This window comes from Dendropsophus ebraccatus, chromosome 14, assembly GCF_027789765.1.
Source record: "Dendropsophus ebraccatus isolate aDenEbr1 chromosome 14, aDenEbr1.pat, whole genome shotgun sequence".
Taxonomy (NCBI): Eukaryota; Metazoa; Chordata; class Amphibia; order Anura; family Hylidae; genus Dendropsophus; species Dendropsophus ebraccatus.
Genome location: NC_091467.1, coordinates 27,375,555 through 27,401,676, shown reverse-complemented (window position 1 = coordinate 27,401,676; position 26,122 = coordinate 27,375,555). Strand labels below are relative to the sequence as shown.

Here is a 26,122-nt window from a genome sequence, read left to right as displayed (position 1 = left end):
TAAATAATAAAGGGTTTATTATGTGCCACAGAAATATACTTTGAGCAGTGCATGTATCCATGATCCCCAAACTAGTGCTCAAAAAAAAATTAAATAAACAGCGCTAGTATCAATAAATGGCCAAAAGATAAATAGAGAACAAAAAGTAAACAAAGGTCCCGTCAACTGATCCCGTGTCTTGATGTATTTCCATCCTCAATTGAGACAACTGTCATATCTGAAAAAGGCAAAAAACAGCTATAAGAATAATGCATATATACAAAAGTAGATTGGTTAAAAACACAAAGGAACTCTTCCTCATGTGTAATAGAGATTCATATTATAGGGGTTCTATACCCACTAATTAGATTATGGTGATGAAAAAAGTATATTAGTCAAACTATAATGGTAATGAGCGTATCATCTTAATCCTACATGACCTCAAGGAGGGAGGAAGATAATGAAAAAAGAAGGGGGGGGAAGAAGGGGGGGGGGAGAAGGAAGGGGTGGAGAGGAAAAAGGGAGAGGGGGGGGGGAAAGAAAAAATAGGGAGGAAAAAAGGGAGAAAAAAGAGGAAAAAAGAGGGAAAAAAAGGAAGAAAAGAGCGGTGATTAAGTACCTCTGGAAGGACCTATTTTAAAATCAATATTGAGACCATTGGGAGACAGAGTATTCAGTCTGTATATCCATTCCAATTCGCACCGTTTCAATCTGGCTATCCAGTCACCCCCTCTCCTATGTTTAGGGATGGAATCAATGATTGTAAATCTCAGATCTCGTATAGTGTGGTGTTGTGCCACAAAATGGTTGGGGACTGGGAGTTCACACTTCTGTGTTCTGATGGTTGATTTGTGTTGGTTTATCCGTAATCTACATTGACCAGTGGTCTCTCCCACGTACAAGAGTTTGCAGGGGCACTGTAAAACATATACCACAAATTCAGAGCGGCATGTCAAATGTTGTTTGATCTTATATCTCTGTCCAGTTACAGGGTGAACAAACTCACTGCCCTTGAGCATTTGATTGTAATTGCCACAGCTACTACCAAAAAGAGATAAAGTAGATGGTGTTCTACCTCCCAGATCTGCCCTAACTAGTCTATCTTTCAGGTTTCTGGGTCGTCGGTATGCCATGATGGGGGGAGATTGGAATTCCGGGATGTGTGGAAATGCTTTTGTCAAGATATTCCATTCCCTTCGTATGGTCTTGGCTATATATGGACTTGCGGTGCCAAATGTGGATACGAACGCTAATCTAGGTGTTCTAGTACTCATTTCCCTACGTGAGAGTAGATCTTGCCTGCTAAAATTAGCCACTCTGTCGCGTTTGTCATTAACTATGCGTCTGGGAAAACCCCATCAATGAAATTTTCACACATATTGTCAAGCTGTATTTCACATCTGGAGGGATCCTGTACTATGCGTTTAACCCGTAACAGTTGGCTATATGGCAGGGATTCAATCATTGGTCGTGGATGAAAGCTGTCAAACCGCAACAGAGTGTTACGGTCCGTGGGCTTCCGGTAAAGGTCAGTCATCAGTCGGTTCCCCTGTATATATACAAGGGTATCCAGAAAATTGATGGAGTCAGTGGAGATCTCACAGGTGAACTTGATGTCCTCATCCATTTGGTTGAGGAATACAAAAAATTCATCCAATTCCTGCCTCGTGCCTGTCCAAATGACAAAGATATCATCAATATACCTCCACCACCTCAGCACATTGCTGAAGTGGTGGGAGGTATAAATGTGGGATTCCTCCAATGCCAACCATGAAGATGTTGGCATAGGTGGGCGCAACATTGGAGCCCATAGCTGTACCTCTCCTTTGTACGTAGTAGCCATCTTGAAATAAGAAATAATTTTCAGTCAGGATAATTTCAAGAAGTCTCATCAGGAAAGAAATGGCATGTGTAGAAAAATCGCTATTATCCAAAACATGTTGAATAACCCCTAAGCCCCTTCTATGATTAATAGAGGTGTACAGATCTTTGACATCAAATGACGCTAGGATACAGTTAGGGGGTGCAGTGGTAGTGGACAGTTTATTAAGGAAATCCATAGTGTCCTGAATGTAAGATTTTGCAGATGTGGCATGATGTGGCATGACCATGTTGTGGCATGACCATGTTGTCTCACGACGTGATGGTTCACCGATTGGGCAAGGTGTGGGTCTGGACCCGTTACCCCTTATTTTGGCTCACAGTCTACACTTATTCAGACCCTTATGCTATTCCTCCTTAGCCATTTCACATTCATGATAAACTTTTTTTGTCCACGTTATATATACCATCGGATTATTTTATTCAGTTATCCTTTGTAGTCCCCTTTAATTCAGTTTACCCAGTGCCACTCTCAGTTTACTCAGTGCCACCCTCACGTTGATCAGTTTATGTCCATAATTTCCTGGTGTGGGCAATTCTTGCCCACTATCATCATGGCTGCTACGGGTTTTTGGACTTTCTGGCGGTGGATTGGCCTCGGTGCACTCATGCGCATGCGCGTGACTGAGCATGGACGGTCCGGTCGTGTGATGCAGGTCGTGGTCACGTGATCGGATTCGCCGGCTCGGACCAGTGGTCACATGATGCAGGCCTGGTCATGTGCTCATACTGGAGACGCGCTGACGTGACGTGGCACAGGAGCGACTGCACTGTCTGGCGTTCTGACCCTCATCCCGCCTCCTGGTCTGATGTATGTACATGCCTTTTTTGTTTATCTTTTTGATGATTATTACTAGCACCTGTAACGTTGTCACCTCATTAACACTATATGTATTTTAGTATGTTGATCTTTTGTGTTTTTAATGATCAACCCTCATCACCGTGGTTGAATTTTGAATATGTTTACATACACAATGTGATATAATTTTTATTCACGGTATCAAGAAATTTTGGTTTAATTATGCACTATTGATTGGATTATCACACTTGGATTTGTAATTGCCTACACTTGGATATATATCCCTGACTTTGTAATGAAGTGTATCACTGCTTGAGAAAGGCTAATATAGCCGAAACGTCGCGCACTGGTGTGTCAATAAAATTCCAGTTATTGCTTTGGAAGTGCTGTCTCTCAAACATTCTTTTGGATTTGCTGCCGCCCCTGGGCCGGAGTGGTGAGACGGGCACCCGCCTTATTCTACCTTTTGGTTTGTGCTGCTGTGAACTTTGCTTTTCGATACTTTGGTTCAACTACATCACCACTTACATAAAAAAGTACAGGCTTTTGCGAAGGGTGTAACTAATAGCAACACCTGTGGTGGGACACCACGCATACAGCAGCTCATAAGTATGAAAAGACATGAGATTTTTGAATACAAGTATATTACAAATCTTTTTTTAACTTTCTGACACCAGTTGATTTGAAAGAATACCTCTTTAACATTCCCCTATGAGAGCACCCAGCCAAAATAACGTAGCAAGTGAACAGCAATACATAAAGTGTACAGAAGCATCAGAACAAATACGAATGGTTAGGGAAATTCAGCGCATATTTGATTAGTTGAGGGGAACCTGTCAGGTCCCCGGGTCGGCCCTAAGACCTAACAGGTCAGGAAAACAGAGTTCAAGTACAAAAACGAAGTTAAATCACAACTAACCATGACTGATTATACAGTCAAAGCGAGCAGTTACAGATAGCTTGCCATGTCCCCTTCCGCCCAGAGAGCAGTGATTGACAGTCTGAGTAAAGGAAGAAGGTCTGCACTCAGGCTGTCAATCACCACTATCTATAATGCTATTCTGACCTGTCAGGTCCTTGGGCCCAAGGGACTTTACGGATTCCCTTTAAGAATTGATTTGCTCATCACTATTTATGATGTATCTTACAGATAAGGTAGAAAGACTCATTTAACCCTGTGATGGTAAGTTGAAAGCGACAACAGCAGCAGCTATATTGTGACTGCGTGCGACCATCCGGATATAGGAAACAAGTCTTGACAATATATCTTCTCAATAAAAGTGACAAGTATCCATTGTCTATTGTACTTTCTGCTGTGCCTATAACAATAGTAATAAACCATATATAGGGCACATATCTTAAGTAAGCAGTTGTTTAGTGTTTTGTTACAAGAAACCTCAGTAAGGCCTCTCTAATGTGTCCTGCGACATGTAATGTGTTAAATTTTGCAGGAAAAAGGAACCTGCGGCGAGAAGATGCGCTGTAAATTGAAGAATCAGCCAACAGCGGGGGATCTCACAGTAGGGGCATGAGTGCCTTATAAATATATCGGTGCTAGCTTTTAATCCAGGAAATCTTGCGGAATATTCATGCAGTGTTATTTTTGGGAATGTAATCAGGTTCTGGCATATATTAAATATTTTTGCTTTCTGAACAAAATAATTAAACTGGGTTGTATGTAAATACCGAGAATCCGAGACAACTTGTAAATGTGGTCGATGATTGGCAGCGCTGCATATACATTAGCTGGCTGATGATTTTGATCTTGAAGGTTCTTCCTGCCTTAAAGGGAACCTGTCACCAAGACAATGCTCTCTATTCTGTAACCTTCATGTTATAGAGCAGGACTAACTGAGCAGATTGATATATATGTTTATAGGAAAAGATTCAGTATAACTTGTAAAATGTTGATTGAAATCCCTGATCATTCCGTGTTAAGGAGTCCAGTGGGCGGTGTCACTTAATGGACTGGACTCTTTATCATGGAAACATCAGAGATCAATAAATGACAAGTTATACAGCATCTTTTCCCATTAAGATATATATCAATCCGCTCAGCTCCTTCTGGCAGTTCCCTTTCTCAAAGTTGTTGTAGAACATCTCATTTCACTGCAGACTATTTCACAGTGAGGTTGCACACCTCACTCTCCCTAAGGGTAGCTGCACACATACCGGATCTGCAGTGGATTTCACACTGCGAGTTTGCAGCTAAATCCGCTGCGGATCCTGTAGTGTGAAGCTGAATGGGTCCCATACACGCAGTCCCCCGCCGCCAGACACCCGCAGCCCCGGCACCAAGCATACATTACCTGCTTTACGCAGCGGCTGTGTGAGGCTCCCGGCTCCCCTTGCTCCACATCAGCCAATCAGTGCACAGCAGCACTGATTGGCTGATGAGGATCGAGGGGAGCCGGGAGCTTCACACACAGCTGCGACACGGAGCAGGTAATGTATGCTTGGTGCCGGGGCTGCGGGTGTCCAGCGGCGGGGGGGTTAAAGGGGCCGGGTCCCATACAGGTAGCGGATCCACTGCATGTATGGGACCCATTCAGCTGGGACCCATTCCGCTGCGCATCCGGTACGTGTGAAGCTACTCTAAATGTCCCAATAAATGAAAGGGAGATGATGATGTATGCTGAAGGGTCTGGTCTCACCAAGCCTCCTATGATGTTAGAAGATTATGTGTTGTCTCATGGTAGAGGGAGCATTCGGGGACAATACACATTTTGTATTTCTTCTATTCTCTACTTCCTGTTCGTATTGAAGCAGGAAGCAGCTGAAGCCAGGGCTGTTAGTGATAACTCTATATTAGAAAGTTATATATCTTGGGGCGAGTTTTATTAAAATACAAATTTCTTATACTGCAGTACCCCTTTTAAAGGGGGTTATACACAGGATAGGAGATAACTGGCTGATCGGTTTTGGTCCTTCCATTGGGCTGGAGTAGAATAGGATGAATAGGCTGTATTCTGTTTCACAAAAAAGTAGGACATATCATTGTGGACACACAATTGTAGAAAAAGGTCACTGTCTGTAAGGTAATCGTCCATGAATTGCGGCCCACTATGGATACACAGAGCGCTGTGCGGGTTTGTGAATAGAGCCTTAACCTCTTAAGGACCGAGACAATTTTCGTTTTTGCGTTTTTGTTTTTACCTCCTTGTGTTTAACAGGCCATAGCACTTGCATTTTTTCACCTAGAAACCCACATGAGCCTTTATTTTTTGCATCACTAATTGCACTTTGCAATGGCAGACTTAATTTTTGCGGAAAATTTGCTGCAAAACCAGAACAAATTATATGCGCGGTGAAATTAAAGAAAAAAATGCAATTCTTATTATTTGGGGGGTTTTCGTTGTTACGCCGTTCGTCCTATCGAAAAACTGACATGTTATATATGTTCCTCAAGTCGGTATGATTAAAACAATATGCAACTTGCATAACTTTAATATTATTTGATGGCTTTTAAAAAAAATAAAACCTTCTACTTTCCATAAACTTTCCTTAAAATTGCTCTATGACCATGCTTATAACGTTTTTATCCTTTGGCCTATGGGGCTGTGTAAGGTGTCATTTTTGTGCCATGATTTGTTCTTTCTATTGGTACCTTGATTGCGTATGTTCGACTTTTTGTTTGCTTTTGTTTTTTGTTTGCTTTTTGTTTGCTTCTGTTTGCTACAATTTTTCTGGATTTGATGCGACCAAAAATGCTCAATTTTGCACTTTGACGGGTCTTTGCGCTTACGCCGTTTACCGTGCTAGATCAGGAATGTGATAAATTAATAGTTCACGCAATTACGCATGCGGCGATACCAAACATGTTTGTTTATTTATTTATTTTTAATTACGGTATAAGGTCTTGTTCATTTTTTACGGGTCCGTTTACGATAGGGCCGTAGATTCAGAGATAGTGTGCACTGTGCAGCCGCATATCCTATACTTCCCAGCATACACACGAACCATCAAAAATACCGCCGCACAATTACAGCCGCACATACAGCCGCACTCTTACAACGTGTGAACCGAGCCTTAAATGGGAAAAGGGGGGTGATTCAAACTTTTATTAGGGGAGGGGTTTTTTATTAATAGAAACACTTTTTTTTTACACTTTAAGCTGGGTTCACACTACGTATATTTCAGTCAGTATTGTGGTCCTCATATTGCAACCAAAACCAGGAGTGAATTGAAAACACAGAAGGGATCTGTTCACACAGTGTTGAAATCGAGTGGATGGCCGCCATTTAATGGCAAATATTTGCTGTTATTTTAGAACAGCGGCTGTTATATTGAAATAATGGCCGTTATTTACTGTTATATGGCGGCCATCCACTCAATTTCAACATTGTGTGAACAGAGCCTTTCTGTGTTTTTAATCCACTCCTTGTTTTGGTTGCAATATGAGGACCACAATAATGACTGAAATATACATAGTGTGAACCCAGCCATACAGTAATTAGAAGTCCCCCTGGGGTTAGGGTTATACCCCCTGGGGGACTTCTAATACAACTACACTGATCTCCCATAGAGATCAGTGTAGCTGTATTAGGGTGGGTTCACACTACGGAATTCTCACAGATAATATCCGCGGAATTCCGTCGGCTGTCCGCGCGCATGGCCGCGCGCCTTTCTGCCGGCTCCATAGACACCATTTTATGGGCCAGCGTATTCCGCTATCCGCCGAAAGAAGAGACATGTCGTGCGCGCGGACATACTGCAGAATTCCGCAGACATTATCCGCGAGAATTCCTCATTATGAACCCACCCTAATACAGCACTGATCCATGAGATCGGTGCTCTATTGCTTTGGCCTGCTGCAGACCATTGCAAAAGAATACCAAGCCGGGATTAGTGTCATTCCGATGCTGAGTCCCAGGGCGGTAAGATGAAGGGATCCCCCCTCCGCGATCATATCACGGGGGATCTCACCACTAGACACCGGGGATGGGCTGCATTTAAGACAGTTAGATGCAGCTGTCATGTTTGAACTCTGAACTCCTCTTGCAGATGTATGCCGTACCAGTACTCCGGTGAAATTTTATTTTCTTTCAAATCAACTGGTGCCAGAAAGGTATATAGATTTGTAATTTACCTCTATTTAAAAAAAATCTCAAGTCTTCCAGTACTTATCAGCTGATGTATATCCTGCAGGAAGTGGTGTATTCTTTCAAGTCTTACACAGTGCTCTCTGCTGACACCTCTGTGGCAGGAATGACAGGAACTGTCCAGAGCAGTAGCAAATCCTCATAGAAAACCTCTGCTGCTCCGGACAGTTCATAACATGAAAAGAGGTGGCAGCAGAAAGCACTGTGTTAGACTGGAGAGAGTTCAACAATTCATGCAGGGCATACAGCAGCTAATAAGTACTGGAAGACTGGAGATTTTTATATAGAAGTAAATTACAAATCTATATAATTTTCTGACACCAGATGATTAGAATTTTTCAGTTTCCCTTTGGTGCAGCCCCCATACTACCAGTCCCACTACTGAGGGCTTCCTTTTCTCTGTCTCGACACATAGGAAGTGCCTGGTCAGCCAATCACTGGTGGGGATGGGTCACTATTTCAGCTAGAGATTTGCCAACCAGGCCTTTTTTATATGTTGAGAGATAAAATAGGAAGCTCTTGGGGATTATTTAAAGCCCCATATGTTACAGACGCTATAGACAGAAAAGCCCTGTAGCGGAGCGCCGCTTCACCACCCGGCAAGATGTACAAATATCATGCCGGGAGTGGGGAAACTGTTACAGTGCCACAGAGATTCAAACAGTTTCCCCACTCCCAGGCTGATATTGATTCATCATGCCAGATGGGGAAACACTGTACTACAAGGCTTTCCCATCCATAGTGTCTGTAAAATACGGGCCCTGGGAATAAACCCTTAGCAGTGGCATTGTATATTTCAGTCAGTATATTTCAGTCAGTATTGCAACCAAAACCATGAGTGGATTAAAAACACAGAAAGGCTCTGTTCACACAATGTTGAAATTGAGTGGATGGCCGCCATTTAATGGCAAATATTTGCTGTTATTTTAAAACAACGGCTGTTATACTGAAATAATGGCAGTTATTTACTGTTATATGGCGGCCATCCACTCAATTTCAACATTGTGTGAACAGAGCCTTTCTGTGTTTTTAATCCACTCCTGGTTTTGGTTGCAATACTGACTGAAACATACGTAGTGTGAACGCAGCCTTAGGCTATGTTCCCACTGTGTACGAATCCGTACACAGGTCTTACGCCGCCGTACATGTGCGGCTGAAACTACGGGCGTGCGAAAAATCGACATGTGCCGGATGCGTACGCACCGCGAACATACGCCCGCAGTACAGTTATGCTTCCCTAGCTTGTTTCGAAGCGATCTGAGGCAGGTCATTTACTTGGAAATCTTCGCCCAGCCCCGTAAACCACACAGAACCTTTTGGATCGAAAAAGTTCAATTTGGCTGAAATAAGTACTTCGTACGGGACTGCATGGAAATCCACGGCTGTGAGTTTCAACATTTCCGTCCTCAAACAATAGTCTTGTTCATTTTTCACGGCGGCGCATACGATCCGGCCGTAAGCTCATACGTAGTGTGCACTGTGCGGGCGTATATCGTATACTTTCAAGCGGACGCATCAACCTCAAAACTACATGCGTATATTCGCGGTTCGCACTACGGACGGATTCATACGCAGTGTGAACATAGCCTAAACCTGGGAATGTTTAAATGTATTCTCTGTAATACCCCATTAAGAGAAGGCATCACAAATAAAAACACCCAGACAGGGCCCAAGCAACAGGAAGAGGGTAGCACAAAGCAAGGTAAATAACAATGGGTACCAATCCACTAAACCAAACTCTGGGTATTTTTGACAGCTTTGCCTTAGTCCCTCACAAATCCCCCCCCCCCTCCCCATGGTAGGGGGCACAAAGAACACTCATATCAAAGCAGATACAAACTATAACACAGATGGTGCGGAGACATCTCCTATTTATCATTGCCGATTCCGAGTTACTGGAGCTTCTGGATGTATCCTGACACCGGCCTGAACTGTTCAAACAAAATGTGACACAGTCTTTAATTATCTGAAAATTTGTGAACGGTAATAACTCTTCAACTATTTATTCCCCGGAGCCGTTTGATGGCCGTGTCATGATGAGAAACATTTACAAGATTGTTGATTTCTCTCCATGGAAACAGAAGATTATCTGAAATAATAGATGGGCAAAGTAGAAGAAAAAAAAGTTAATGTTCAAAGATGAATAGATTTCCTGGGCTCAATAAGTCCCGGCTGGTCATATTCAACAATATTCCCAGTGAATTGTATTTTCTTAACCCCTTCTCGACCCCTTGAATTTCAATTTTGGCTTCCATTTTCATGATCCTCACCTCTAAGACCCACTTTAGTATGCATGAGGGCTTATTTTTTTGCAGAACAACATGTACTGCGTACTGGCACCTTTTATTTTACCATATGATGTCTTACAATGGCAGAGCGACCATACAAAGGCAGAAGAAAAAATATCGGTTAGCCAAGACTTTAAAAAAATATATATTTATGCAATTCTGAGGGGAAATATATTTTAATTTTAATCACTTTTTACTCAATTTGTCTTCTGGCATATGAACAAAAATCAGCACTTTTGGACTTTTTGGTATTTTTTTGTGTATATATGCTGTTTAAAAAAAAAAAAAATTACCCTTACATTTTTAGCATCCAATTGATATTGCATATGAATTGCATTGATCTATGTGATCGGTACTTTGCTAGCCTCTGCCTGCCATGACAACTGATCAGCAATTACACTGTGAAGGTGCCAATTGGGCCACTGAAAACCAACAATGCATTTGAATGTAATTTAGATTCCACAATGGGAGTGGTCTGCTTGGCTGCAGGTAGCATTTGGTCCCTGTAACCAGGGCCGCTTTAACCAGAGGGCAAATGGTGCACGTGCACCGGGCCCACTGGTTAAAGGGGCCCACCCTGAGCAGGGTCGGCCTTTGCTCTGTGCGACCAATGCGGTAGGACAGGGCTCCGGCCAAAAGCCTGTTGGGGGGGGGGGCGCTATCGGGGTGGGTAAGTAGTTAATCTACTTACCCATCCATGGCGCCCCCTGCAGGGCCCCTCTGCTCTCTGCCCTGTAGCTATGAGCACTTGTAACGACCGCTCATAGTTACAGGCAGCAGCAGCACTGACAGGGCGGGAGCCATTGGCTCCCTCCCTGTCAGTCACTCCTGTGGCCGCAGGTGGTGCTTAAATTTGCTTAAGTGTTTGCTTTTTTTTTTTTGTTTTATGCTATACGTTAGGGGGAACACAAAGGGGGTCTATATAACTGGGGGCAGCACACAGCGGGGGTCTATATACTACTAGGGGGGGTGCACAGGGGGTCTATATACTACTGGGGGGAAACACAGGGTGTATATATAACTGGGGGGCGCACAGGGGGTATTTATAACTGGGGGAGCGCACAGGGGGGCTATCTACTACTGGGGGGTGCACAGGGGATATATATACTACTGGGGGTGCAAAGGGAGGTATATATAACTGGGGGAGCGTACAGGGGGGCTATATACTACTGGGGGGCACACGGGGGTATATATACTACTAGGGGCACACACAGGGGTCTATATACTACTGGAGGGCAGCACACAGGGGTCTATATACTACTGGGGGAGGTGCACAGGGGGTCTATTTATAACTGGGGGAGCGCACAGGGGGCTATATACTACTGGGGGGCGAATAGGGTGGTATATATAACTGGGGGAGCACAGAGGGGGCTATATACTACTGGGGGGTGCACAGGGGATATATATACTACTGGGGGTGCAAAGGGAGGTATATATAACTGGGGGAGCGTACAGGGGGGCTATATACTACTGGGGGGCACACGGGGGTATATATACTACTAGGGGCACACACAGGGGTCTATATTCTACTGGAGGGCAGCACACAGGGGTCTATATACTACTGGGGGAGGTGCACAGGGGGTCTATTTATAACTTGGGGAGCGCACAGGGGGCTATATACTACTGGGGGGCGAATAGGGTGGTATATATAACTGGGGGAGCACAGAGGGGGCTATATACTACTGGGGGCATCTCAATGGGGTCTATATACTACTGGGGGCAGCACACGAGGGGTCTATATACCACTGGGGGAAGCACATAGTGGTCTATACCACTGGGGGCAGCACACAAGGGGTATATACTACTGGGGGCAGCACAATGGGGTCTATATACTACTGGGGGCAGCGCACAAGGGGTCTACATATTACTAAGGGTAGCACCTAATGGTCTATAGTACTTGGGCCGCACACAGGGGACTATATACTACTGGGGGCAGCACACAGCTGTCTATACTACTGGGTATAGCACACAGGGGGTCTATACTACATTGGGGCTGCACAGAGGTGCCTATATTATATAGGGACCTTACTACTATATTGGGGCACAGAGCATACCTAATTAGTGGGAGCACAGAGGGGTGTAACTACCATATAGGGGCACAGAGGGGGTAACTATTGTATATGTCGGAGCCTAAAAAGTTTCTTTAAGCCGAGGGAAGACTTCAAGATATCCCACGCTGGATGGAGTAAAAGGAAAGTTGAAAGACTCTTATCAGAGAAGACGCCCTCTGTGAGTAAATGGATGGAACTGCACTCTGTTATAGGGTGTGTAGTGATAGTGGTCATGGTGTGGCGGTATTATGTAATGGTATCATTGGTGATATCTTTATAAAGTTATATGGTAACTACCGTATGTGTTGGGGCTCTTAATAAAGTGTGGGGGCACTTTCAGGGCATTATACTGTGTGTGGAGCACTGATTCTGATAACGCTGGGCTGGGGGCAGTGGCGTAGCTACCATAGAGGCAGCGTAGGCAGCTGCTATGGGGCCCGGGCAAGAGGGGGGCCTTGGGGAGAAGGTAAGGGCCATCCTGTGTCCTTCTGCTTAACCTTATGTACTGCAGTGTGCAAATCACCCAATGTTTACTTACATGCTGCAACACACAAAAGGGTTAACAAACAGAAGACAAAAAGCTCTCTGCTTTACTGCACTGATAACCCCTGACCTCTGTTTTCTGGCTGCCACAATCAAGTAGGGAAATGTGCAGAGCTCTGTGCAGAGGTCAGGGGTTATCAGTGCACCAGCAGTAAAGCAGATATCTCCTTGTTCATTGGGTCACTTACACACTGCAGTACATAAGGGGTTAAGCAGAAGGTAGTCTGCTCCTGCTCTTATATATTTAACCATAAGGGATCCTAATGGGCTCTTATAGTTAAAAACAGTGGACTGACAGAGCAAACAGACATTGGCTCTCTGCTCTGCCAGTCAATCTGGTGGCTGCAGCCAGGATTCTGCTTCTGGGCACAAGAGATGTTATTTTTTGGCAACATCACAGAGCCTATATAAATATACACAGTGCTTTGTGTTGTGTGTAGGTGAGGGGGGGGCCTTTACAATTTTTGTCATGGTTCATACAAATATGCAAAAGGAGTCAGTAGAGCCTCATTTTGGAGTCTTATATGAACATGAAGAGAAAGGAGCTGCTGCACATCACACCTATGGCTGACACTAATGCCTCTCGGCTGCATTTAAATACCAACGCCAGGATGTTGGTATATAATTTGATCAAACCATATTGCCTCATGTACCATGTGCAGGCCCCCTTGCGCACATTAGTCCCTACACTAAATCAACACTGTGTTGGTCAGCGACTGCGAACCCCACAAGGCAAGCAACAACAGGGGAGGGGGGGGCCCAGAATAGCCCTGAAACCCCAATGTCACAGGACCAAACCCACTGGACCCCCCACACACACACCCCGCAGGCACTGCCGGCAAGTAACCCAAGTGTGAACAAGGTGTTACCACTCACCACTGTGCTAGCAGGTAGAATGGGTGAAAGAGGAGGTACTTACCATATGAGCACAGGTGCTTCCAGCTTATTGGAGTCAAACCATATTGCCTCTTGTACCACGTGTAGGTCCCCTGGCCCACATGAGTCCCTACACTAAATCAACATTGTTTAGGCAATATGGTTTGATCAAATTATATACTAACTTCTGATGTTGGTTTTTAATGTAGCTGATAGGCTTTCGCATAAACCATGGGTGCGAAGTGCAGCTATTTATGCCCTTCAGGCTTGTGCATATTTTATGTATTCTGTCCATTTTTTCATTGAGGCTAGCACTTCTCCTTTGTAAGACCTATGTGACCCCAATTAGCAGGAAGCACCTGTGTACATATGGTAAGTACCTCCTCTTTCTCCCATTCTACCTGCCGGGTGGTTTGGTGAGTAGTTACACCTTGTTCACAATTGTGTTGTTTGGCGGCCGGCGCCGGCGGGGTTTGGGGGGCCTTTGGGGTTCGTTTCTGTGACAGTGGGGTTGCAGGGCCAGTCTGTGGCCCCTCTTCCCTGCTTGCGCTTGCTTTGCGGGGTTGACGTTCGCTGACCGGCACAGTGTGATGTTCGTTTTTAATGTAGCTGAACAGGCTTTTTGTATTAACCATTTCACCCATTTCTGTCCTTTCATTTAGGAGTCTTGTAACACGGAAATAGCCAGATATCCATCCAGGTAAGGACCCAGCCAAGGAGTGGCTGTTGTAAGGAGACCACCAAAACCACCATATTAAGTGGTCCTTTCAGTCAATATCCAACTCAATTCATGAGTTAAAGTACATGACAAGGAAAAAACTAAGGCTAGGTATTGCCCCTCATCAGTGTGGCACAGGATTCTGGCTAGGTAGGAGCAATGCCTAGTAGACCACCTTGGTAAAACAGAGGCCAGACAAAGAAAACACTGCCAGCTGCTTGTAAAAGTACTCAACATAGTGAAAACCAAAGTGCCTTGTCCCCTGGGAAATACAAATATGCAAAGAAAAAGTGTCAGTTGAGCCTCAGACTCGTACATTTAGTTGGATATTGACTGAAAAGGCCATTTAATATGGTGGTTTTAGTGGTCTCCTTACAAGAGCCGTCCCCTGGCTGGGCCCGTCCCTGGAGAGATATCTGGCTAGTCCCATGTTTCAAGACTTTTAAATAAGGGTTCCACAGACTTTTTTTGCATATTTGTATTTCCCAGGGGGCAATGCACCTAGGATTCCACTGTGTTGAGTCCCTAGAGTACTTTCCCCTCAGAAAGGGGAAGAGTTTGCTTTTGGTTGACTCCCGACAGCTCCCGACAGTTGACTACCGACAGTTGACTCCTGAAATATACATATACTGACTGAAATATACGTAGTGTGAATGCAGCCCCATAGTGTAGATTCTTTGTAGCCTCACTAGCCACTCTGTACTTGTCTAGGCCTTGCTGGAAGGTTTTCCGGTCCTAGTTGCAATAAGACCCTTGGTTTTATCTTCTTCTTGTTGTCTCAAGAAAACTTTGCGTCTATGTAGACATGAATGTAGATACCATTTTATCGCTTCTCGCCCTTTTGGCTAAGATCAAGTGTGGTATCTGTTCTTAAGTGATGAGAAAACAACAAAGAGGGAACAAGGGTTGAGGGGTTGGCTAGATGGACCACTAGCTACCCCAAGATACCATGACTCTTTGGATCTGTGCCTGGGCCTTGAGGGGGTTAAGAGCAGAGGTGCCAGAAGTGCCCTGGGAGTGTTGACCGGATCTCACAGGGGATGGGATCCTACTGAATGAAAGCACTGTGCACGGTACCTCACTATCACCCCTTTGAGCACACTCACCTCTAGCTTTCCGGCTTCCGGCTGTTGAGAGCTAGGAGGAAGTTTAATAGATCTGGCCCAGGGCCGATTCAAGGGTTTCTGCCGCCTGAGGTTTGCCCGAGCCGGCATCCCCCCGGAACAACCAGCCCCCCCCGCCGCCGCCGCCGCAGCAGCAGCCATCTACTCACCTGTCCCACACCGCAGCCGGCCCGCGATCTCTGCTGTCTCCACATCCCGTCAGGTCCCGCGATGTCACCCTGCAGCTGTCACGGACCTCCAGGCTGTGGTGAGTGGGGTGATCGGGTCGCGCGGGGCGGTCCCGCACGACCCGATCACCCCAGCGCATCCCCCACCGACCCCGGCCACTCACCACAGCCTGGAGGTCCGTGACAGCTGCAGGGTGACATCGCGGGACCTGACGGGATGTGGAGAGCGCGGGCGACAGGACAGGTGAGCGGCTGCTGTCATTTTTGTTAAGTGATACTTAACAAAAATGACAGCAGGGGGGACATAATGCCGCCCCCAGCCGGACCGCAAATTCTGCCGCCTGAGGCGGAAGGCTCATTCCGCCTCATGGCAGAAGCGGGCCTGATCTGGCCGGATGTCCAGGCTGTTATACACGGAACACATCGAACACCTGGGCTGACGCTTGGGTGGTTGCTGTGAGCAACCTTTTTGTACACTTGGGTGAGAGCACAGTCCTCCGACTCTGAAGATAACATTTTGGTGTCCTACAACCCAGTTAAGACATTGGAATACCCATGTAGTGGGACACTGCGCTGACACCAGGGGGAACCCAAACACTGCTGTGTCATATAAGAAGACATTAGTATTATATATTGAGAAACAGTGTATAGATTCAGAATCTGCTGATGACCCTAATGATCAGCTGTGGAAGTTTATTTCTCCATGTGGACTGTACAGTTACACTCCGCTGCTTTGCAGGGTTCCACAGCAGCACAGAGGATACATGTTAAGAGCAGGCAGGTCTTCTACACTGACTCTGACATGGTATACTCAGTGCTGGCAGTATCTGACTGTATAGGAACATATCCAAGAGGAATAACAGAGGGACATCAAAATGCAATAGTTCTAAGGAAAGATGCTTCAAAGGTTTTTAGAAACTAATTAGTAAAACAGGATGGGGTAACCGAGGAGCTCCTTTTTATTATAATGCATTTGGAAAATTAGATACAGAAAAGCCATCAATGTACCAATAATCAGCTAAGTGCCGCGGTGAATGTCATATAATTGCCTATTACAACCCAAATCGATCCGAAAGTCAAGTAAATGGATTTGATTTGTGATTTGCATTCTCTGTAATGAATCACGAACGGCTATGATTAAATCAGCAATTAGTGCTAATTAACCTGACACTCCCCTGATTTTAATTACTCCATTCAGCGGCTGTTGTAAACAGTGGCACTGTTTTACCTCACCTGCTAGTTGTATCGTTGGAGACTATGATAGTGTGGATGTGTCTGCTTGTATAACAGTGGGATTACCTACAGGAGGTGCCGACATGGGGTGAGGCTGCCTACTTGGGAATTACCTACAAGGAGATGCCTACATTGGGAGACTACCAACATGGGTTAATGTCTACATGGAGGGGAGCTACCTACAGGTGGATAGCGACATGTGGGGGGTACCTACAGGTGGATGGGGACATGTGGGGGCTACCTACAGAGGGATTACCTACTTTGGGGATATTATTTACTGGGGTGGCAACTTCCAGTGGGACTACCTGCAGGGTGGATGTTACAGGGGGATAGCTACCTACAGAGGACTACCTACATTGGGAATATTATTTAATGGGGGGGCAACTACCACAGGGGGTACCTACAGGGGGATACCTTCCTGGGGGGCTACATACAGGAGAATTACCTACATGGCAGATACGCTTTACCAGGTGGGGGGCGCTAACTACCAGAGCATGGGGAATGCTGTCTATCGGGGGCCTACCTGCACAGGGAGGCCTAACTACTATATGGATGCACAGAGGGGTGCCTATCTGCAATTTGGGAGTACAGATGGGGCCTAACTACTAGAAAGGAACACAGAAAGGACCCAACCACTATGGGAGGGCACAGAGGGGGCCTTAAAGGGGTAGTGTGGCGGTAAACAATTATTCACAGAATAACACACATTACAAAGTTATACAACTTTGTAATGTATGTTATGTCTGTGAATGGCCCTCTTCCCCGTGTCCCACCACCCCCACCCGTGTACCCGGAAGCGTGGTGCCCTATACATACCTGTCACGTGCTGAGTGCTGGCCGCCCTCTGCCGCGTCATCGGCTGCTCAGCCGCGATTGTCCGAAGACGACATCGCAGACTGAAGATCGGAGACGAGTCGGCACGTGACAGGTATGTATAGCGCACCACACTTCCGGGTACACGGGTGGTGGTGGTGGGACACGGGGAAGGGGGCCATTCCCAGACATAACATACATTACAAAGTTGTATAACTTTGTAATGTGTGTTATTCTGTCAATAATTGTTTACCGCCGCACTACCCCTTTAAAGAGGGGCACAGAGAGGCATAACTACTATCCAGTGACTTATACTATATGGGGTCACAGAGGGCGCCTAACTACTATATGGAGGCACAGGGGGTCTTTGCTATTTGGTGACTCATAGGAGTTGTTAAACTATATTGGGGCACAGAGGGTTCTATTTACTATATTTGCTGGAGCAAAGAACCTCAAATGTTTCTTTGTCAGATTTTGCAGAGAAGAGTCATGGAAGACATCCCCTTTGAATCAATGGATAGAAGTCACTGTCATCATTTGTACAGTCTGCAGAGGATGTGTAGCACTGACATATACTTATATATGGTCACTGTATAGGAGAATACTGTCTGTGTAGAGTGTAGGATTTTTCATATATATACACACACACACAGAAAAAGGGAGGGGGTTAGGTTGATACACTGAAGTAGTGTCAAAGATGTGAGGAACTTTTAGAGGGTGTGTTCCATGCATGAGCCATATTTATTGGAATGCAAAGCCATAGTCACAGCTACCCTTTAACCCTAGGCGACCTAGGACGTACCGGTACACCATGAGTGACTGTACCCAGACAACCCTGGGCGTACAGGTACATCCTGAGCTATGAAGCGCGCTCTGGAGCGGAGTGCACTTCATAATAGGTGGGCCCTGCAGTGCAGCCGGGCTCTCACCATTAATGACAGGCTGCTGCGATCGCGCTGCAGCGTGTCATTAACCCCTTAAACGCCGCGATCAGTGGCGTTTAAGTGTGACAGGGGGGGGTCCTCTTTGCTATATCGGACGGACGGAGGTCTCTTACCTTCCTCTGTGCAGTCCAATCGGCGCTCTGCTGATTCAGTCTGCCACAAGCAGACTCAATGAACATAGTTACATAGTTACATAGTTACATAGTTAATACGGTTGAAAAAAGACACATGTCCATCAAGTTCAACCAAGGAGGGGATGGATACAGGGAAGGGGGAGGGGTGATAGGTTCTATACATATGCATTTATATTATTTTGGTCTAAGAACTTGTCTAGCCCTGTTTTGAAGCCCTCTACTGTTTTTGCTGTGACCAGATCCTGTGGTAGACTGTTCCACAGATTCACAGTTCTCATGGTAAAGAAGGCTTGTCGCCTCCAGAGATTGAACCTTTTTTTTCTCCAGGCGGAGGCAGTGCCCTCTTGTCCTTTGAGGGGGTTTTACCTGGAACATCTTTTCCCCATATCTCTTGTAGGGGACCTTTATATATTTAAATAAGTTAATCATATCTCCCCTTAAACGTCTCTTCTCCAGACTAAACAAATGTAATTCTTTTAATCTCTCCTCATAACTAAGATGCTCCATTCCCCTTATTAGTTTAGTTGCCCGTCTTTGTACCCTCTCCAGCTCTAGAACATCTTTTTTATGAATCGGGTTCCAAAACTGGACGGCATACTCCAGATGAGGACGCACCAAAGCTTTATGACACTGAACGCCTATGACACTGATCAATGCAATGCGTACAGTGTACAGTGTCTGCAATCTAATGATTGCAGGTAAAAGTCCCCGAGGGGGACTTAAAATGTGTACCAAAAAAAAATAAAAAATGTTTTTATAAATACCTCAAAGCCCCTCCCCCAATAAAAGTTAAAATCACCCCTTCACATTATATAAATAAAACATATAAAATTAAATAAATAAACATATAATATACTGTAGCGTGCGTAATTGTTTGATCTATTAAAATATAACAATCATCATTGCGAACGGTGAACGGCGTAGACGAAAAGAGGGAAAAATGTGACAGGATTACCGATTTTTTGTTACATTATATATAAAAAAAAAAGTATTAAAAAGTGATCAAAATGTTCGAACTACACAAATAGGGTATTAATAAAAACTAGAGATCATAGCGCAAAAAATTACACCCCATACAGCCCTGTAGGTGAAAAACTAAAGCCGTTATAAGTGTCACAATAGGCCCATTTTTATTAATAATTATAAAAAATATATATATATAACATTAGAGAATCTGTGTAACCTGCATATGGTTGTATTCGGGCTGACCTATAAAATAATGGTATCATGTCACTTTTACCATATAGTGCATTACGTAGACACAGGAACCCCCCAAATGTTACCATATTGCATTCTTTTTTAAGATTTCACCAATTTATATTTTTATAAATAATAATTTGGGGGTTCCGTCATACATGATATGGTAGAATGAAAGATGTCATTACAAAGTACAACTATTCCTGTAAAAAATAAGCCCTTACATGGCCTTGTAGATAGAAAAATGAAAGTGCTAGACCTCTTAGAAGGGGAGGAGGAAAAAACGAAAACACAAAAATGAAAATTTGCGTGGTCCACTGGGTCATTTTGGGCCTGGTCCTCAAAGGGTTAAAGTGTCACTGTCGTATTTTTTATGCAGGCGATTTTAAGAAACTTTGTAATTGGGTTTATTAGGCAAATATGCCATTATCTGCATTTAAAAAGACTTTCCCCCCCTTCACCCCCCCTTCCTCCTCTCTCTCTCATTTACTGCTCATTATCAGGAAATCTCAACTCCTTTACATCAGTCGGGCCCTGTCTTTTCTATGGAGAGGGGAGGGGGGAGTTGGGAGGAGAGAGATTAGTCACTAGCAGAGAGCAGAGAACAAAGGATTACACAGCGTTGTTGTCCTGTTTTGGAGCCTCATCTCCCTCAACGCCTCCCCTCTCCATAAGAGAACCATAAAGACAGGGGACAGCTTCAAACTGCTTGTCATTGATAAAAATGCATTTTTCGGCTAATAAACCCAATTACAAAGTTTCTTATATAGCCTGAACTATTAATTTCTGCAAAAAAAAATTCAACCGACAGTGACACATTAAGACAACTGACAAGTCACTTCTAGACAGAAACTTTTGTGCAACCTTCATACAGTACCTGCGTGGCCATACTTCTCAGGCAAATAGTAATGTATTTAGAGAAGCAGAAAGAGGACACGTGGCCACAATAAGAAAATGAATCCTGCTTCAGTGCATCAGTCACAGAGTATTATTCCCCTGCTTATGTGATCTCCAGATTGCATTGCGCGATATGAATATAAAATGAGTTATATTCCAAAGCTGAAAAATGTAATTGTAGAGTTCCTATTCTGCCGAATAAATAATGGCCAAGAAAAACCTTATGCAGATCCTAAAGGAGAAAGGACACACACAAAGAAAATATTCACTTTTCAACTCCTAAATTCAGCTTAAAAGAAGTCAAAAAGTTGCCATGATAAAGGAAAACGGTGTTTTTTTGGCAATGCTGTTTTTCTTTTTTAACCCCGACTTTTAGAAGCCATTACTATATGAAAATTATTATTAATATTTTTGTGGAAAATAGTGTACTTTTAGGCGGTCTTCAATTTACCCCTCCTTTACAAATACCCCACAAATAATAGGTCTTATCTTTTAGGCTATAAGAAGGATCCCGGCACTCACCATAATTCAACTTGGTGAGTGTCGGGATCTTTCCTATTGCTATTTCCGGGACGCTGCCCTGCCACAAACACCACCACCACAGAGTGCCATCTCCACAACTATACATATGTTTTAGGCTATGTCCGGAACATTGTTGCCACCTTGGAAGTCTAGAGGGAGAGTGGTCACGTAGCATATCAGAGACGACCACAATTGTCTCAGAAATTGATGTCTGCAGTCAGATTTGCAATATCTAGAGTGGTTTATTAAAGTTTTCAAAAGTTTATAACAATTGGATCCAGCCCCTACAGCTCTGTGTTCAGCAGAGCTGTCCCTGGTGCTTAACATGGAGCTGAAGGTACAGTAAAATGTGGCTGACATCTGTTAACTCTTGGGTATGGTCAGATCCTGAGGTCACAGGCAAACGCTATTAAAGGGGAAACTGTGGTTGAACTCACTACTACTATTTGGAAATGTACAACCATGTTTAGGCACAGTACTCTTCCAAAACAGCAGAGATATGCGTCTGGTGGATTCTTCTGGCTAAGCACTCACAAAGGGGAAAAGCCGTACTTTTTCAGACCCCTAGTCCACAGGTTAAGGACTTGTTTAGTGAGCCATTGGCAGGCTTCAAACATCCCCTTGAACCAGGAGTTTCCTTGGAACCTGGACAGAAGTCCCCCAAAACACAACATAAGCAATTGAGTGGGTCCGTCTCTTGCTTGTCTAGTCCACCAGAAGTGCTTGTTTATTGAGTTGGGTGTCTGACCCGTGGGACCTGACAACAGTTGTTAGAAGGCCAGGAGATCACTGGGTGTGAGTCCTAGCCCCCCCCTCCCCCCTCCCCTACCATCACTGGTCTGTTGATAGATTCTTGCTGAAAAAAATTGCCCCAATAAGGCAACAAGTGTGTACCTGCTGTGCTATCCAACAGTTTGGCTTAGTGCTACACTCAGGATGCGAAAGCTGGATGTCTGATGCTAGTGGGTATCAGGTTGGTTTTTTAAGAGTGGTTACATTGGGGATAAAGGCTAGACTTTTAGAGTTTTATTCTACACACATGCACGAGGTATATATCTGTGCCTCAGAAAAATGCCTATGTCATACACACTCTCGCAAGGGTGACAGTATAGTACTTGGATATCAGTATAGCACGTTTTTGTTCTGTGCACCCTTTGCTCTCCTACGCTTAATCTATCTACTTATCTATCTTTCGCCCTATTTTTCTCTCTCAATCATAGGCGTAGCTACCATAGAGGCAGGGTAAGCAGCTGCTATGGGGCCCCTGCAGGAGGGGGGCCCGAGGATGCACAGGGAAGATAAGAGCCAACCTGTGTCCTTCTGCTTAACCCCTCGTGTACTGCCGTGTGTAAGGTCAATAAGCAGAAGACAAGGGATCTCTGCTTAACTGGTCTGATAACCCCTGACCTCTGTTCTCCTGAGCGCTGCAGAGGTCAGGGGCTATTAATACACTAGCCATCTCCTTCTCTTCTGCTTTTAAGCTTTTTTGTGCTGCAGCATGTAGGTGAGGTTTATGTCACTTACACACTTCAGTACATAAGGGGTTAAGCAGAAGGTAGTCTTCTCCTGCACCTATGCGGTTAATGGCTCCTAATGGGCCCTTATAGTTTAATGCAGTGGACTGACAGAGCAAGCAGCAATTGCTTTCTGCTCTGCCACAAGAGACTTTATTCTTTGGCCACATCACCGAATATATATATATATATATATATATATATATATATATATATATATATATATATAAAGAGAGAGAGAGAGAGAGAGAGAGAGAGAGCTTTTTGTTGTGTGTGTGGGGGTGGCCTGTACAGTTTTTTTTGCTATGGGGCCCCATGAATCCTAGCTACGTCCCTGCTCTCAATCACTATATGTTTCTCCTCTCCGCTTTCCTAATCTTTTTGTCTTTGCTTTTGTACAGTATCTTCTCAGTACAGCAATGTGCAGCAGCAGCATTTGTCACTGACGAGCTCTGTGCACTCCTTCCTCTCTCTGTGCAGACTGCCTCATGTGGTCATGTGACCGCTCCTCTTAAAGCAATACCAACGTCACACAGGGGGTGGGCTAGTGCAACATCCCTGCTGATTGAATGTGTTACGGGCATCATGGGAAAGTGCTTTTCCTGCCCAGAACACTTCCTGCTTTCTAAAAATTCAGGGCGGACTTCCAAAAATCTGAATCCGACCAGACTCGGACTTTTGGAAAAATCCGAACCGGATCCCATACCGGCCGAACCAGTTCGCTCATCTCTAGTAGACAGATATAAGAGACAAGGCAGGTGGACGGTATTGTGGTACATAGGGGTCAGACAGAAGCAGAGGGAGAGGAGAACAGGCATAGGTCAAACACAGGAATCAGAATCAAATAGCTACTCATAACACTTTTGGTTATGGCAAACCACAGTGTTGTTCAGGAATTGGGGGCAGGTGGAGCTGCTTTAAAGGAGAAGTCCGGCAAAATTTTTTATTAAAGTATTGTATTGCCCCACAAAAGTTATACAAATCCCCAATATACACTTATTATGGGAAATGTACATAAAGTGCTTTTTTCCCTGCACTTACTACTGCATCAAGGCTTCACTTTCTGGATAACATGGTGATGTCACCACCCGACTCCAAGAGCTGTGCGGACTGTGGCTGCTGGAGAAGATGATGGCAGAGGGATGCTCAGTGTCCTTCCAGTGCTATGTGTCCCTCAGTGTCCCCCTGCCATCATTCTCTCCAGCAGCCACAGCCCGCACAGCTCTGGGAGTCGGGTCGTGACATCACCAGGAAGTGACATCACCATGTTATCCAGGAAGTGACATCACCATGTTATCCAGGTTAGTGAAGCCTTGATGAAGTAGTAAGTACAGGGAAAAAGCTCTTTATGAGCATTTCCTATAACAAGTGCATATTGGTGATTTGTATAACTTTTTTGGGGCAATACAATACTTTAATAAAAATTTTCGCCGGACTTTTCCTTTAAGGTGTGGAGCCAGCATTTAAAGGGGACAGATGTAGGTATGTACAATGCTCCTTTAAATAACAGGAAGGATTTGCATGCCATAGGATGCAGAGGAGGACATTGCATGACAGTGAAGAATACAGGGGAGAGGGAAACTTTGTGGTGGTGAGTGCCAAGAATGATGAAGTTCCGGGTTGGGGACGTAACGCGTAGGGTGCTTTGAACCCCAATCAGCTTACCACACTCTACTTGGTGATACTTTGTCTTGTGGGCTTTTGTCTAGTCACTTATTTATACATTTTTTTTCTACAATTTTATGTTGTTTATTTTTGGATTCATGCACTTGCACTTACCGTGACTCTATTTGTTTGGGAGGTCTTATATTACTAATATTTATTAGGTAGAGTGTGTTTATTTATATTGAGCTGAGTGGTGGAGGTAGGGATCTTGTGTATTGCAAATAGCTCCCTTTTGGATACATTGTGTTTTTTAAGTGTTTTTAATGTTTTGGTGGGTTGTGTATGGTTGTTTTGTATGTAGTGCTTCATGAATAAAGATGGTATTTATATATTTTTGAATCTATAGTTGTGTGCCTAGTGATTTATGACATACATCCTTTTCTTCTGTATGAAATTGTTGCCTGTTTAGTATGTCACAATATGAGCACCATTGATTTGGCTGTGCATTACCCTTTCTTTGTTGTGAGTGCCGAGAATGAGCATACACCAATGGTCCGAGCGCACTCTCTACCTTCCTATTGTTCATTTATGACCATCTTGGACTATTTTGTTTAACTGGATACCTTTGCTGGAAAAACTGGGGCATGTTGTAATCCAACCCTCACTACTGACTGTTATGTGATTTTTCAGATTCGTCATCACTTGACTCACTTTCACCTTTCTCATACTTTTTAATCCTGGAAAATTCCTTATCTAATTAACATTCTGGTTTATGCTCGGAGTGCGCCATTAAACGCATGTATAGAATGATGCCAAGCTCCGTTCTATCAGGAGGCGATGAAACGCGTCCTGAGGTTTTGGAATGAGACTTGACAATAATTACACGTAACATGCATAAGTTTAATTTACACCTTTCTATAACCTCTTCTGAGAAGAAAGACTATGCGGAGCAGCGGGGATGAAGATTAAAGGCCTTTCCTTTTTTCTTTGTATTTTAATTCTGCTTTGCTACAAATGAGGTAGCAGGAGAGAAGCCGAATCGATTCCTGGACTACACTTATCACTTAGCCCCTGGTGTGCTAGGTAAATGGATCCGGTTCTCAGGGAAATTGCTTTCCTCAAGGTCCCATAAGCACTAGAGGAGATAAGGAAGGTTTAGGTAAATGAACCTTGACCGTTTCTTTATAGTGTCATATGTGAGGTTTAATTATTATTTATTATCCACAGCATTTCAACACCAAAATCTGCACCTTCTTACCACAGTTCTGTGACGTTGTAGGCTAGCTCAGGCCAATGAGTTGTCTCCTGCTAGACCATATGAGGAGATCTGGGAATAGTTCAGTCCACAGTGTCCCTATCAGTTGGCCTGCTGTGAAGCAAGTTAACCTAATGCATGTGAATCTACATCCAGTTGCTAACATCTGCTAATCTGAGTAAGCCCTGGGTCAACCATGGTGGTCACAGAACCTGCATCCAGTCTCTACAATCCTGTTCCAAGAGGGTAAATTGTCTAGCCAGTAGAGGGATTAGCTGTGCAAGGACTCTTCTGCAAACATTTAACTGTGAGCGGGCTTAACAGGTTTTTTCCCCTTAAACAAGGGCAGCATAAACTAGTGACAGAAATTCTGAAAAGATAGGTGTATAACTTACTTCATTTTGTTCTCCTAATATGCAGGAGAAAAGGATTCATGCCACACCCCTCCCCCGGCCCTCCAGCTGCTGATTGACAGTTGAC

General features: G+C 44.4%; 1 long non-coding RNA gene across 1 annotated transcript; it reads right to left on the bottom strand.

Annotated features, from left to right (window-relative positions):
• Positions 1–26,122, bottom strand: LOC138771976 (uncharacterized). Its single transcript, XR_011359691.1, has 2 exons — positions 26,038–26,122; positions 1–217 (listed from the first exon to the last, which is right to left on the bottom strand). It is a non-coding gene; the product is annotated as an uncharacterized lncRNA (long non-coding RNA).